This window comes from Ylistrum balloti, unplaced genomic scaffold (assembly GCF_031769215.1).
Source record: "Ylistrum balloti isolate Yb309-2 unplaced genomic scaffold, AGI_CSIRO_Ybal_v1 Utg369814, whole genome shotgun sequence".
NCBI lineage: Eukaryota > Metazoa > Mollusca > Bivalvia > Pectinida > Pectinidae > Ylistrum > Ylistrum balloti.
The window spans coordinates 220,435-235,338 of record NW_026781985.1 but is presented as its reverse complement, the minus strand read 5'-3'; positions in this window follow the sequence as shown (position 1 = coordinate 235,338).

Sequence of the window (14,904 nt, the reverse complement as noted above, 5' to 3'; positions counted from 1 at the left end):
GCTTAAATGATATGTACTTGTCTGTGATAATAACTGTGAAGTAAGGACAGCTAGATAGAAAGATCCTCTAACACAGCAGTAAAATACAGGTATTTATTTTCCTATTGTAACATCCACCTTCCTTGTAAACTTAAAGTAATTTCTTGGTAAATGTTGTTGTTTTAGAAACAAAACAACATGATAAAATGTATGATTTGAAACTCCAATTATAATTTTGAAAGCAGTTAAAACTCAGAGAAGTACCTCACTTGTCAATTACTGAATCCACTCAGCATGAACAAACCAAAAGCATTGAAGTGAAGGGGAGGTAACCCATTGAGAAAGAAGCAATTTCTAAGGGGAGATAATCAAATACTTGGGAAGAAATAATGGATTCCATTAACCCAGTCAAACTTATTGAAGTAAGGGGAGATAATTAAAGTCTGGAAGAGATAGATGATTCCAGTGACCCAGCTAGATTTATTGCATTAATGGGGGATAATCCAAAACTTCTGGAAAGGGAGGTAATTCTTGATTTGTTCTGCAACTATCTAATGAGGATAAGGATCGACTAATGAAAACAAAAAGTCTCATTTTAATTAACTATGTTTGTTTTTACTATCGTACGAAATTTTTGAATCATTATATATAATGCTTATATAGGGTTTTTGTTATCTTGACAGGCCTGTTTTGTTTTTATTTTGCTGTTATCTTCTCTGGCTTGTTGTTTGCGAATACTTATTTTGCTTTTTCATTTTGACTTACTTATTGTGTTTATTATGGCTGATGTTTGGCCATGCCTCAGTATTATTCTAATGACTGCAGATATAGCTTTTTTATGTTTATGATTTTAAGCATTTTCAACAATATTTGTTTGAAATTTTGTTGTTATAAATACTTTTTTTTTTGAAACCTTGCAAACTGGGACTTAAATGAGTCTTCCATTTGTTGAAAGTTTTGTTGGGTAATTGGAGATAAGGAATTGAAGTGAAATACAGATATTATAAAACTCAGAACAAGAGTTCGTGGAGAGTGAGCGTGTGGAAAGTGGTGAATGGAAAACAGTAGAAGCCAGTGTTATAGAGAGATATATGGTAAATAAGCATAGGCTACATAGATTTGGGGACTGAAAGTGTCAAAACAGAGATGAGAACACAAGGACTAACACTATTGAAAAAAGATAGGGACACAGGGACTGATAGTGCTGATATAGAGATGAGGACACAGGGACTGATAGTGCTGATATAGAGATGGGGACACAGGGACTGATAGTGCTGATATAGAGATGGGGACAAAGGGACTGATAGTGCTGATATTGAGATGGGGACACAGGGACTGATAGTGCTGATATAGAGATAGGGACACAGGGACTGATAGTGCTGATATAGAGATGGGGACACAGGGACTGATAGTGCTGATATAGAGATGGGGACAAAGGGACTGATAGTGCTGATATAGAGATGGGGACACAGGGACTGATAGTGCTGATATAGAGATGAGGACACAAGGACTGATAGTGATGATATAGAGATGAGGACACAGGAACTGATAGTGCTGATATAGAGATGGGGACAAAGGGACTGATAGTGCTGATATAGAGATGGGGACACAGGGACTGATAGTGCTGATATAGAGATGAGGACACAAGGACTGATAGTGATGATATAGAGATGAGGACACAGGAACTGATAGTGCCGATATAGAGATGGGGACAAAGGGACTGATAGTGCTGATATAGAGATGGGGACACAGGGACTGATAGTGCTGATATAGAGATGAGGACACAGGAACTGATAGTGCTGATATAGAGATGGGGACAAAGGGACTGATAGTGCCGATATAGAGATGGGAACACAGGAACTGATAGTGCTGATATAGAGATGGGGACACAGGAACTGATAGTGCTTATATAGAGATGGGGACACTGGGACTGATAGTGCCGATATAGAGATGGGAACACAGGAACTGATAGTGCTGATATAGAGATGGGGACACAGGAACTGATAGTGCTTATATAGAGATGGGGACACTGGGACTGATAGTGCCGATATAGAGATGGGAACACAGGAACTGATAGTGCTGATATAGAGATGGGGACAAAGGGACTGATAGTGCTGATATAGAGATGGGGATACAGGGACTGATAGTGCTGATATAGAGATGGGGACACAGGGACTGATAGTGCTGATATAGAGATGGGGACACAGGGACTGGTAGTGCTGATATAGAGATGGGGACAAAGGGACTGATAGTGCTGATATAGAGATGGGAACACAGGAACTGATAGTGCTGATATAGAGATGGGGACACAGGAACTGATAGTGCTGATATTGAGATGGGGACACAGGGACTGATAGTGCTGATATAGAGATGGGGACACAGGGACTGATAGTGCTGATATAGAGATGAGGACACAAGGACTGATAGTGATGATATAGAGATGAGGACACAGGGACTGATAGTGCTGATATAGAGATGGGAACACAGGAACTGATAGTGCCGATATAGAGATGAGGACACAAGGACTGATAGTGATGATATAGAGATGAGGACACAGGGACTGATAGTGCTGATATAGAGATAGGGACACAGGGACTGATAGTGCTGATATAGAGATGGGGACACAGGGACTGATAGTGCCGATATACAGATGGGGACAAAGGGACTGATAGTGCTGATATAGAGATGGGGACAAAGGGACTGATAGTGCTGATATAGAGATGGGAACACAGGAACTGGTAGTGCTGATATAGAGATGAGGACACAGGGACTGATAGTGCTGATATAGAGATGGGGACACAGGGACTGATAGTGCTGATATAGAGATGGGAACACAGGAACTGATAGTGCTGATATAGAGATGAGGACACAGGGACTGATAGTGCTGATATAGAGATGGGGACACAGGGACTGATAGTGCTGATATAGAGATGAGGACACAGGGACTGATAGTGCTGATATAGAGATGGGGACACAGGGACTGATAGTGCTGATATAGAGATGGGGACACAGGGACTGATTTACTATTAACCTATAAGCGTTACTTATAGCAGTATTCTTATTTTTTAGCTTTTCTTGCTGAAAGTACAGTTTGTGCAAATTTCAGTCCCTGTACAAATGTATGTTGAAAAATATTTGCCAAAGGGTGATGATACACTAAAATTTGATTGCGCCAAAATTAGTACATTTATAGAGTATGATTAAGTTTGCTTTATGTTTGTCATTAAGCTGTGAAATTTCACTTCATCATTTAATGCAGTTTATTTAAAGTGACAGGACTTTGTAGACACCTATTCTAAAGCTGGCATCATGTCCCATTGTAACTGATTTCCTGGTTATCCTTCAGGATGTTCAGAAACAGATGAAGTTGTAAGAGACTGTATATGTGTTCTCCAAGTATAGGAGATTTCTTACTACTAAGTGTTACAAGTTTCTCATTCAACTGTGTGAGATTAATTAAGAACAAACTACATTTTCAAAATGTTTAAATGATAACACAGGTGTCATTGTATTTCATTTGTACCTAAGAAATAAAATGCTCTTAATAGGTGTAATCCTGTGGATAATAGTCCTGAGATGAATATCTTTAAACTTTTAGCTTGAAAATACATTTTACTTCAAATCGTTTTAACATGCCTTGTATCAGGGGAGAGAACTCTAGTGGTCTAACACATTCCTTGATCACATAGGCTGTTTTTGCATAATCTAGTTGAAACGGTTCAGGTGGGCTGGAATGATTCCAATAGACACCAACACTTTTTAACTGGAATTTGAACCCAATATATGTTAAAGTTCAAAGTGTAAAGTGTACAGATTTCCTGTCAAGCAGTAAACCATTAACTAAAATTAAGATACGCTCCATTTCATTCATACTCTATAGCACTATGCTTCCAGTAATATGATAGTGCACCGACCCTACTTAATGCTGAAATTCTGAAAACTAATGATATTCAGCAAGTAAGTTTCCGACAGGTATAACTAGACCTCTTAATCTGCACATGCCAATTATTTCGTAATCTAGCCTCGGTCCTGATTTGTACCTTTTCTTTAAAGGTTAAACGGGTCCAAACTTTCAACTGCTTACAAGAAAGGAACCTAAAATTTCTATCACAGTATCAAATATGCAATATACAAGAGCAGATATTAGAGCGATGACATGTGTGTTTGGTTTTACTTTATTGATAAAATAACCTGTATTTCTGTTAATTCTTCTGTAGATAATGTGCGAGATATTAATTTCAGTTTTTTATTTTTTCTTGACTTCAATGTCAGATCTCTCTCTCATTTTCAGACATTAATAAGATACACATTAGAGATCAAAGTGTCTTTGAAATTACTGGTCAATATTACTGTCCATCCATTCATTGTAAGCTTAATTTTATACCATGGATTATTTTTTTTTTTTTTTTTTTTTTGTGAATAGTGTTTGGGTTCCATTTTTTGTTTTTGTTTTTGATTTATCATGATTTTGATCTAAACAAGAAAGCTTTAGACCAATCACTAGTCAACCTTTATCAGAATTGCATATAAGTGTGTTTTCATGAATGGATTTTGGGTTTGAAAATTTAATTTGTTGAAAAGAGATATTGCTTTTTTCACTTCCTTTGAAATTGTCCAGATTGCCAACTAGATTTTATCCTGTCTTTTTGTGAGTGATTGCCCTCGATTTGTTTCTTGTGTTTTGACCTTGTCTTGAGATCTCCTCTCAGATGTAAATTCAAGGGAAGGACAACATGGGTAGATTATAAGGAAAGACAACATAGGTAGATATGAGGGCAAGACAATACAGGTAGATATGAGGGTAAGACAATACAGGTAGATATGAGGGTAAAACAAAACAAGTAGATATGAGGGTAAGACAATACAGGTAGATATGAGGGTAAGACAATACAGGGTAAGAGGGTAGGACAACAAAGGTTAATAAGAAGGTAGGACAATACAGGTAGACAAGAGGGTAAGACAATACAGGTAGATATGAGGGTAAGACAAAACAGGTAGATATGAGGGTAAGACAAAATGGGTAGATATGAGGGTAAAACAAAACAGGTAGGTAAGAGGGTAGGACAATATGGGTAGGTAAGAGGGTAGGACAATCCAGAAGGATTAGAGGACAAAACAGATAGATTTCAGGGTAGGATAGCAATTAGATTCAGGATGTGACAACAGGTAGATTAGAGGGTAGGACAACATGAGTAAATGTTGGAGAAGGACAACACAAGTAAATTGGAGGGTTGGAAGAAACACAGTCAGATTTCAGGAAAGGACAATACAGTTAAATTTGATGGTAGGACAACACAAGTAGATTTCAGGGAAGGACAAAAAAGGTAGGTTTCAGGATAGGACAACAAAGGTAGATTTCAGGATAGGACAACAAAGGTAGATTTCAGGATAGGACAACACAGGTAGATTTCAGGATAGGACAACAAAGGTAGATTTCAGGATAGGACAACAAAGGTAGATTTCAGGATAGGACAACAAAGGTAGAGTTCAGGATAGGACAACAAAGGTAGATTTCAGGATAGGACAATACAGTTAAATTTGATGGTAGGACAACACAAGTAGATTTCAGGGAAGGACAAAAAAGGTAGGTTTCAAGATAGAATTTACTTATACAAAATGTATATCATTATGTACAGGTTAAAACAAGAGCATTAGAATTTTGTTTCTGCAAAATTATATCCAGGTAGATATGAGGTAAGGACAATATTGTAGAATTGTAGGTGAATATAGATAGTAGTTCATTAATACACTGTATGCTTGGTTTTGTCCTTTGTAGCATTCTAAATTGATATATAAATATCATCACGCTGGTCGTGGCTGATTTATACAGAAATTGTACATTTATGTTGTCATGTTACATATTATATCTCATGTAGGAGAATATTTACAGTGTGGGTATATATTAATGTAAAGGCCTGTTTTAGCTTTGTTTGAATTGATACCTCTCTAATCTGACCCCTAAATATTCCGACATTCTCTTTGGTACAAATCACTACCAAAAATGACAGCTTGTGTTGGTAAAGTGTCAAATTATAAACGTTTTTCAGAGATACAGTTTGTGTTTGTATAGTATTAGATTAGACAATAACACCTGACATTTTGTGTGATGTAAGATTAAACAGGTTTATCTTCTAGACAGATTGTGTCAGATGATGCCAGATTAGAGAGGCTTATCTGACAGACAGATTGTGTCAGATGATGCCAGATTAGAGAGGCTTATCTGACAGACAGATTGTGTCAGATGATGCCAGATTAGAGAGGCTTATCTGACAGACAGATTGCGTATGTGTGATGTCAGATTAGAGAAACGTATCTGACAGACAGATTGTGTCAGATGATGCCAGATTAGAGAGGCTTATCTGACAGACAGATTGTGTCAGATGATGTCAGATTAGAGAGGCTTATCTGACAGACAGATTGCGTATGTGTGATGTCAGATTAGAGAAACGTATCTGACAGACAGATTGTGTCAGATGATGCCAGATTAGAGAGGCTTATCTGACAGACAGATTGCGTATGTGTGATGTCAGATTAGAGAGGCTTATCTGACAGACAGATTTTGTCAGATGATGCCAGATTAGAGAGGCTTATCTGACAGACAGATTGCGTATGTGTGATGTCAGATTAGAGAGGCTTATCTGACAGACAGATTTTGTCAGATGATGCCAGATTAGAGAGGCTTATCTGACAGACAGATTGCGTATGTGTGATGTCAGATTAGAGAAACGTATCTGACAGACAGATTGTGTCAGATGATGCCAGATTAGAGAGGCTTATCTGACAGACAGATTGTGTCAGATGATGTCAGATTAGAGAGGCTTATCTGACAGACAGATTGCGTATGTGTGATGTCAGATTAGAGAAACGTATCTGACAGACAGATTGTGTCAGATGATGCCAGATTAGAGAGGCTTATCTGACAGACAGATTGTGTCAGATGATGTCAGATTAGAGAAATGTATGTGACAGACAGATTGTGTCAGTGTGTTGTCAGATTAGAGAGGCTTATCTGACAGACAGATTGTGTCAGATGATGCCAGATTAGAGAGGCTTATCTGACAGACAGATTGTGTCAGTGTGTTGTCAGATTAGAGAGGCTTATCTGACAGACAGATTGTGTCAGTGTGATGTCAGATTAGAGAGGCTTATCTGACAGACAGATTGTGTCAGTGTGATGTCAGATTAGAGAGGCTTATCTGACAGACAGATTGTGTCAGTGTGATGTCAGATTAGAGAGGCTTATCTGACAGACAGATTGTGTCAGATGATGTCAGATTAGAGAGGCTTATCTGACAGACAGATTGTGTCAGTAAGGTAATTGACGACCTGAATGATGGAAGTGATTTGATAGTGTGGGTCAGACTAAAGATGATAAAAAGCTTGAGTCAATAGGTTTCCAGATTACACAGGTGACACTGTACAATGTTATACTAATTATTTACACTATATTTAATCATATATCATTCAAATAAAATATATCGTTGTTGCCAGTTCTTTGCTTTGTTATTATTGATCTGGACATAAAGAAGAGGAATCTTTAAGACAGTGCACAAAAAAGGTTGTGCATAGGATTTTAGCTCACCACAAGCATCTGTCGTCTATACATTCATCAACTTTTGTTAAAAATCCCTACTACTCATGAATCGGTGAGCTGATTTTGACCAGATTTAGTCAGAAGCATCCTTGGGGAAGTGGAGAAATTTTGTATAAATGGTAAGTCTCTGGCCCCTGTGGCTTGAGGGTGGTGCAAAACAGAGGAAATAGAGAAAATTCTTTGATATCCTACTCCTCCAATAGGAATCCTTAGATTTTGGCCAAATTTGGTCTGAAATATTCTTTCGTAAAGGGTAATTCTATTTTGTATAAGTAGTGGGTCTTTGCCCCCTCAGCCAGGTTGGATGGGGTTCCAGTTGGAGAAAAAGAGCTACAGGTAATAATCAATTTAGTATAAACGGCAGGTCTCTACGATCTGGCATTGGAATGGAAGTAGAGCAAATATTTTTAAATCCTGCCCCTTCTGTAAGAAGTTTTGCTGGCGCTTCCATGAATGGCAAGGGGGAGGGGGCAGGACCCATTTGAGGGGACATGGAGCAAATTTGTCTGTAAAATTATTGGGTAGCAATGGCAGGATTCTGTCCCAATTTGATATGAAACATGATGGAAAATAGATATAGTTCGTGTAGTGTTTTGACGATGGAGAACAGATATAGTATGTGTTGTGTGACAATGGAAAATAGAGCGTGTGTTGTGTGACAATGGAAAATAAAGCGTGTGTTGTGTGACAATGGAAAATAGATATAGTGTGTGGTGTGTGACAATGGAAAATAGATAGAGTGTGTGTTGTGTGACATTGAAAAATAGATATAGTGTGTTGTATGACAATGGAAAATAGATATAGTGTGTGTTGTGTGACAATGGAAAATAGATATAGTGTGTGTTGTGTGACAATGGAAAATAGATATAGTGTGTGGTGTGTGACAATGGAAGATAGATATAGTGTGTGTTATGTGACAATGGAAAATAGATATAGTGTGTGGTGTGTGACAATGGAAAATAGATGTAGTGTGTGTTATGTGACAATGGAAAATAGATAGAGTGTGTGTTGTGTGACGATGGAAAATAGATATAGTGTGTGGTGTGTGACAATGGAAAATAGATATAGTGTGTGGTGTGTGACAATGGAAAATAGATATAGTGTGTGTTGTGTGACAATGGAAAATAGATATAGTGTGTGGTGTGTGACAATAGAAAATAGATATAGTGTGTGTTATGTGACAATGGAAAATAGATAGAGTGTGTGTTGTGTGACAATGAAAAATAGATATAGTGTGTTGTGTGACAATGGAAAATAGATATAGTGTGTGTTGTGTGACAATGGAAAATAGATATAGTGTGTGTTGTGTGACAATGGAAAATAGATATAGTGTGTGGTGTGTGACAATGGAAAATAGATATAGTGTGTGTTGTGTGACAATGGAAAATAGATATAGTGTGTGTTGTGTGATGATGGAAAATAGATAGAGTGTGTGTTGTGTGACGATGGAAAATAGATTTAGTGTGTGTTGTGTGACAATGGAAAATTGATAGAGTGTGTTGTGTGACAATGGAAAATAGATATAGTGTGTGGTGTGTGACAATGGAAAATAGATATAGTGTGTTGTGTGACAATGGAAAATAGATATAGTGTGTGGTGTGTGACAATGGAAAATAGATTTAGTGTGTGTTGTGTGACAATGAAAAATAGATATAGTGTGTGGTGTGTGACGATAGAAAACAGATAGAGTTTGTGTTGTGTGACAATGGAAAATAGATTTAGTGTGTGTTGTGTGACAATGAAAAATAGATTTAGTGTGTGTTGTATGACAATGGAAAATAGATATAGTGTGTGTTGTGTGATGATGGAAAATAGATATAGTGTGTGGTGTGTGACAATGGAAAATAGATATAGTGTGTGTTGTGTGACAATGGAAAATAGATATAATGTGTGGTGTGTGACAATGGAAAATAGATATAGTGTGTGTTATGTGACAATGGAAAATAGATAGAGTGTGTGTTGTGTGACGATGGAAAATAGATATAGTGTGTGTTGTGTGACGATGGAAAATAGATATAGTGTGTGTTGTGTGATGATGGAAAATAGATAGAGTGTGTGTTGTGTGACAATGGAAAATAGATGATGTTTGTGTTGAGTGACAATGGAAAAATGATATATTGTGTGTTGTGTGACGATAGAAAACAGATAGAGTGTATGTTGTGTGACAATGGAAAATAGATATAGTGTGTGTTGTGTGACAATGGACAATAGATATAGTGTGTGTTGTGTGACTATAGAAAATAGGTATAGTGTGTGTTGTGGGACGAGGGAAGATAGATATAGTGTGTGTTGTGTGACAATGAAAAATAGATTTAGTGTGTGTTGTGGGACGATGGAAGATAGATATAGTGTGTGTTGTGTGACAATGAAAAATAGATGTAGAGTGTGTTGTGTGACAATGGAAAATAGATTTAGTGTGTGTTGTGTGACAATGAAAAATAGATTTAGTGTGTGTTATGTGACAATGGAAAATAGATATAGTATGTGTTGTATGACAATGGAAAATAGATATAGTGTGAGTTGTGTGACGATAGAAAACAGATTTAGTGTGTGTTGTGTGACAATGGAAAATAGATTTAGTGTGTGTTGTATGACAATGGAACATAGATTTAGTGTGTGTTGTGTGACAATGAAAAATAGATTTAGTGTGTGTTGTGTGACAATGGAAAATAGATATAGTGTGTGTTGTATGACAATCGAAAATAGATATAGTGTGTGTTGTGTGATGATAGAAAACAGATAGAGTGTGTGTTGTGTGACAATGGAAAATAGATTTAGTGTGTGTTGTGTGACAATGGAAAATAAATATAGTGTGTGTTGTATGACAATGAAAAATAGATGTAGAGTGTGTTGTGTGACAATGGAAAATAGATTAAGTGTGTGTTGTGTGACAATGAAAAACAGATTTAGTGTGTGTTATGTGACAATGGAAAATAGATATAGTATGTGTTGTGTGACAATGAAAAATAGATTTAGTGTGTGTTGTGTGACAATGAAAAATAGATTTAGTGTGTGTTGTATGACAATGGAAAATAGATATAGTGTGTGTTGTGTGACGATGGAAAATAGATATAGTGTGTGGTGTGTGACAATGGAAAATAGATATAGTGTGTGTTGTGTGACAATGGAAAATAGATATAGTGTGTGGTGTGTGACAATGGAAAATAGATATAGTGTGTGTTATGTGACAATGGAAAATAGATAGAGTGTGTGTTGTGTGACAATGGAAAATAGATATAGTGTGTTGTGTGACAATGGAAAATAGATATAGTGTGTGTTGTGTGATGATGGAAAATATATATAGTGTGTGTTGTGTGATGATGGAAAATAGATAGAGTGTGTGTTGTGTGACAATGGAAAATTGATATAGTGTGTGGTGTGTGACAATGGAAAATAGATATAGTGTGTTGTGTGACAATGGAAAATAGATATAGTGTGTGTTGTGTGACAATGGAAAATAGATAGAGTGTGTGGTGTGTGACAATGGAAAATAGATATAGTGTGTGTTGTGTGACAATGGAAAATAGATGATGTTTGTGTTGAGTGACAATGGAAAAAAGATATATTGTGTGTTGTGTGACGATAGAAAACAGATAGAGTGTGTGTTGTGTGACAATGGAAAATAAATATAGTGTGTGTTGTGTGACAATGGACAATAGATATAGTGTGTGTTGTGTGACTATAGAAAATAGGTATAGTGTGTGTTGTGGGACGATGGAAGATAGATATAGTGTGTGTTGTGTGACAATGAAAAATAGATGTAGAGTGTGTTGTGTGACAATGGAAAATAGATTTAGTGTGTGTTGTGTGACAATGAAAAATAGATTTAGTGTGTGTTATGTGACAATGGAAAATAGATATAGTGTGTGTTGTATGACAATGGAAAATAGATTTAGTGTGTGTTGTGTGACAATGAAAAATAGATTTAGTGTGTGGTGTGTGACAATGAAAAATAGATTTAGTGTGTGTTGTGTGACAATGGAAAATAGATTTAGTGTGTGGTGTGTGACAATGGAAAATAGATTTAGTATGTGTTGTATGACAATGGAAAATAGATATAGTGTGAGTTGTGTGACGATAGAAAACAGATTTAGTGTGTGTTGTGTGACAATGGAAAATAGATTTAGTGTGTGTTGTATGACAATGGAAAATAGATTTAGTGTGTGTTGTGTGACAATGAAAAATAGATTTAGTGTGTGTTGTGTGACAATGGAAAATAGATATAGTGTGTGTTGTATGACAATGAAAAATAGATTTAGTGTGTGTTGTGTGACAATGAAAAATAGATATAGTGTGTGTTATGTGACAATGGAAAATAGATTTAGTGTGTGTTGTGTGACAATGAAAAATAGATATAGTGTGTGTTATGTGACAATGGAAAATAGATATAGTATGTGTTGTATGACAATGGAAAATAGATATAGTGTGAGTTGTGTGACGATAGAAAACAGATTTAGTGTGTGTTGTGTGACAATGGAAAATAGATTTAGTGTGTGTTGTATGACAATCGAAAATAGATATAGTGTGTGTTGTGTGATGATAGAAAACAGATAGAGTGTGTGTTGTGTGACAATGGAAAATAGATTTAGTGTGTGTTGTGTGACAATGGAAAATAGATATAGTGTGTGTTGTATGACAATGGAAAATAGATATAGTGTGTGTTGTGTGACAATGGAAAATAGATAGAGTGTGTGTTGTGTGACAATGGAAAATAGATATAGTGTGTGTTGTGTGACAATGGAAAATAGATTTAGTGTGTGTTGTGTGACAATAGAAAATAGATTTAGTGTGTGTTGTGTGACTATGGAAAGTAGATATAGTGTTTGTTGTATGACAATGGAAAATAGATATAGTGTGTGTTGTGTGACGATAGAAAATAGATATAGTGTGTGTTGTGGGACGATGGAAGATAGATATAGTGTGTGTTGTGTGACAATGAAAAATAGATTTAGTGTGTGTTGTGTGCTTGGAAATTTAGAACTTCTTTTTTTTAAGTTTGAATGAAGTAATTTTTGCAAATCAAAGCTAGATGGATGATACAGGCCCTATGAATGTCTTGTTTGATTATCTTGACATCAAGAAAATGTTGGTAGTTTTCTTTGCAATATATGGTCATACATATGTCTGGTACGGAATTAGGAATCAAATATTTCCGTGCTAGATGGAACTTTCGTTCATTTCATATGGAGGTTCCTCTTGGTCCCTTAAGTTGTCTTTCTATTTTGAAACTTGTCAAAGATATCTGTATACAAAACTTCAAACAAAGATTTTAAAACTTTTTCTGGCACAGAAATGTGGTTTAAGATCTATGCAAGCAAGATTATCAGTGATAAGTGCTTTCTGAAAACAGCTTTATTAGAAACAAAATCTTTAACAAGGAGTAATAATTCTATAATTTAGGATTTGTGAGCTTAAGATTGGTATACTGCACATCAGAATGACCAATGACACAGAATTTTAACAAATTTCAAAAACTCTGCAACTGAAGGGTAAAGAGCCCTGCCTTCTCATTGTGTCATTCATGTAATCATAAAGTTTAATGACTCTTGTTTGACTATGGGCGAAGTTATGTTCCGGACACAAAAAAGAAGGACAGATGTTGGACAGACAGAGATAACAGTCTCCCTCCCCCATCCCCAACCCACAATATTATCAACCACATTGTGAAAACACCAAATATTACCAACCAAACACAGTGATAACTTCAAACCTCATCAACCATACACAATGATAACATCCTACCTCATCAGCCATGCACAGTGATGACACCTCCAACCTCATCAACCATACACATTGATAACATCCAATCTCATCAACCATACACAGTGATAACAACCAACCTCATCAACCATACACAGTGATAACATCCAACCTCATCAACCATACACAGTGATAACATCCAACCTCATCACCCATACACAGTGATAACAAACCTCATCAACCATACACAGTGATAACATCCAACCTCATCAACCATACACAGTGATAACATCCAACCTCATCAACCATACACAGTGATAACATCTAACATCATCAACCATACACAGTGATAACATCTAACATCATCAACCATACACAGTGATAACACCCAACCTCATCAACCATACACAGTGATAACACCCAACCTCATCAACCATACACAGTGATAACATCCAACCTCATCAACCATACACAGTGATAACATCCAACATCATCAACCATACACAGTGATAACACCCAACCTCATCAACCATACACAGTGATAACATCCAATCTCATCAACCATACACAGTGATACCATCCAACCTCATCAACCATACACAGTGATAACATCTAACATCATCAACCATACACAGTGATAACCTCCAACATCATCAACCAGACACAGCGATAATACTTAATGTTAGTAACCATATATTTTGATAACATACCCATTGTAATGATATTGGGTGGGTAGAAATGCTAGATCAGGTATTTACTTAGAGGTACAACTTTTATCCGCACTCATTTTTTCTTCAAAGAGCTCCTTTAGATAACACTTGTCAATATCATACTCATCAGACAGAAGCTGGCAAACAAGGAAGGTTTCCGTGTTCCAAATTATATGGCCATAACCCATAGTAGGGCGTGGCAATGTTTTTCGATGTTTCCTACTTAAGGACACGGGCACTTTTTATCTTTTTTACTTCCTTTTTTGTCTGTTCCTCTAGTCAGTGTTAGTGTAGACGTTCGTCCCCGAATGATCGTCGAGACTGGTTTTATTTTCGGGCGACGCTCTTAAAAATCGTCGTTACTTGCATACATGTCCCAGAGCGTGAATCTTATATCGTGTAAATACGTGTTGTTTTCTAAAATTTCTAAAAAAGTAACTTGCTCCTCAATCTTTGTATGGGAATTTAGATCACAGGGGAAATCTAGAAGTATTCGCCATCAAAAATATTCCAAATTTACGATATCTAAAGGCGGTTTCAGTATGAAGGTAAGCGGATATTTCGGCTGCCTACTAAAAGTGTGTCATAAGGCCAAACCTTAAATATCTCGGCCGCTCTGCGTCTCAACAAAGTGTGGTCAGCCTTCAAAAAGGTTGGTGTGAATGTCTAATTGAACGTTTTATCATTTTTGTAGTAAAAATGGATGGATTTGGTTTTATTTGATAGAGGCTCGCAGTTCCGGAAATTTCAGTGTACTTACTTTTTTACTTTATTTTTTTAAATCCAAAACGTAAGGTGGTCGACAGAAACCTGACAAAATGATGAGACTTATCGTCCTGTACGTGTCATACTTTGTATTGTTTTACACAGAGAATTAACACATATTAGGAATTTATATGAAAATTCATTACATCAGGTTTT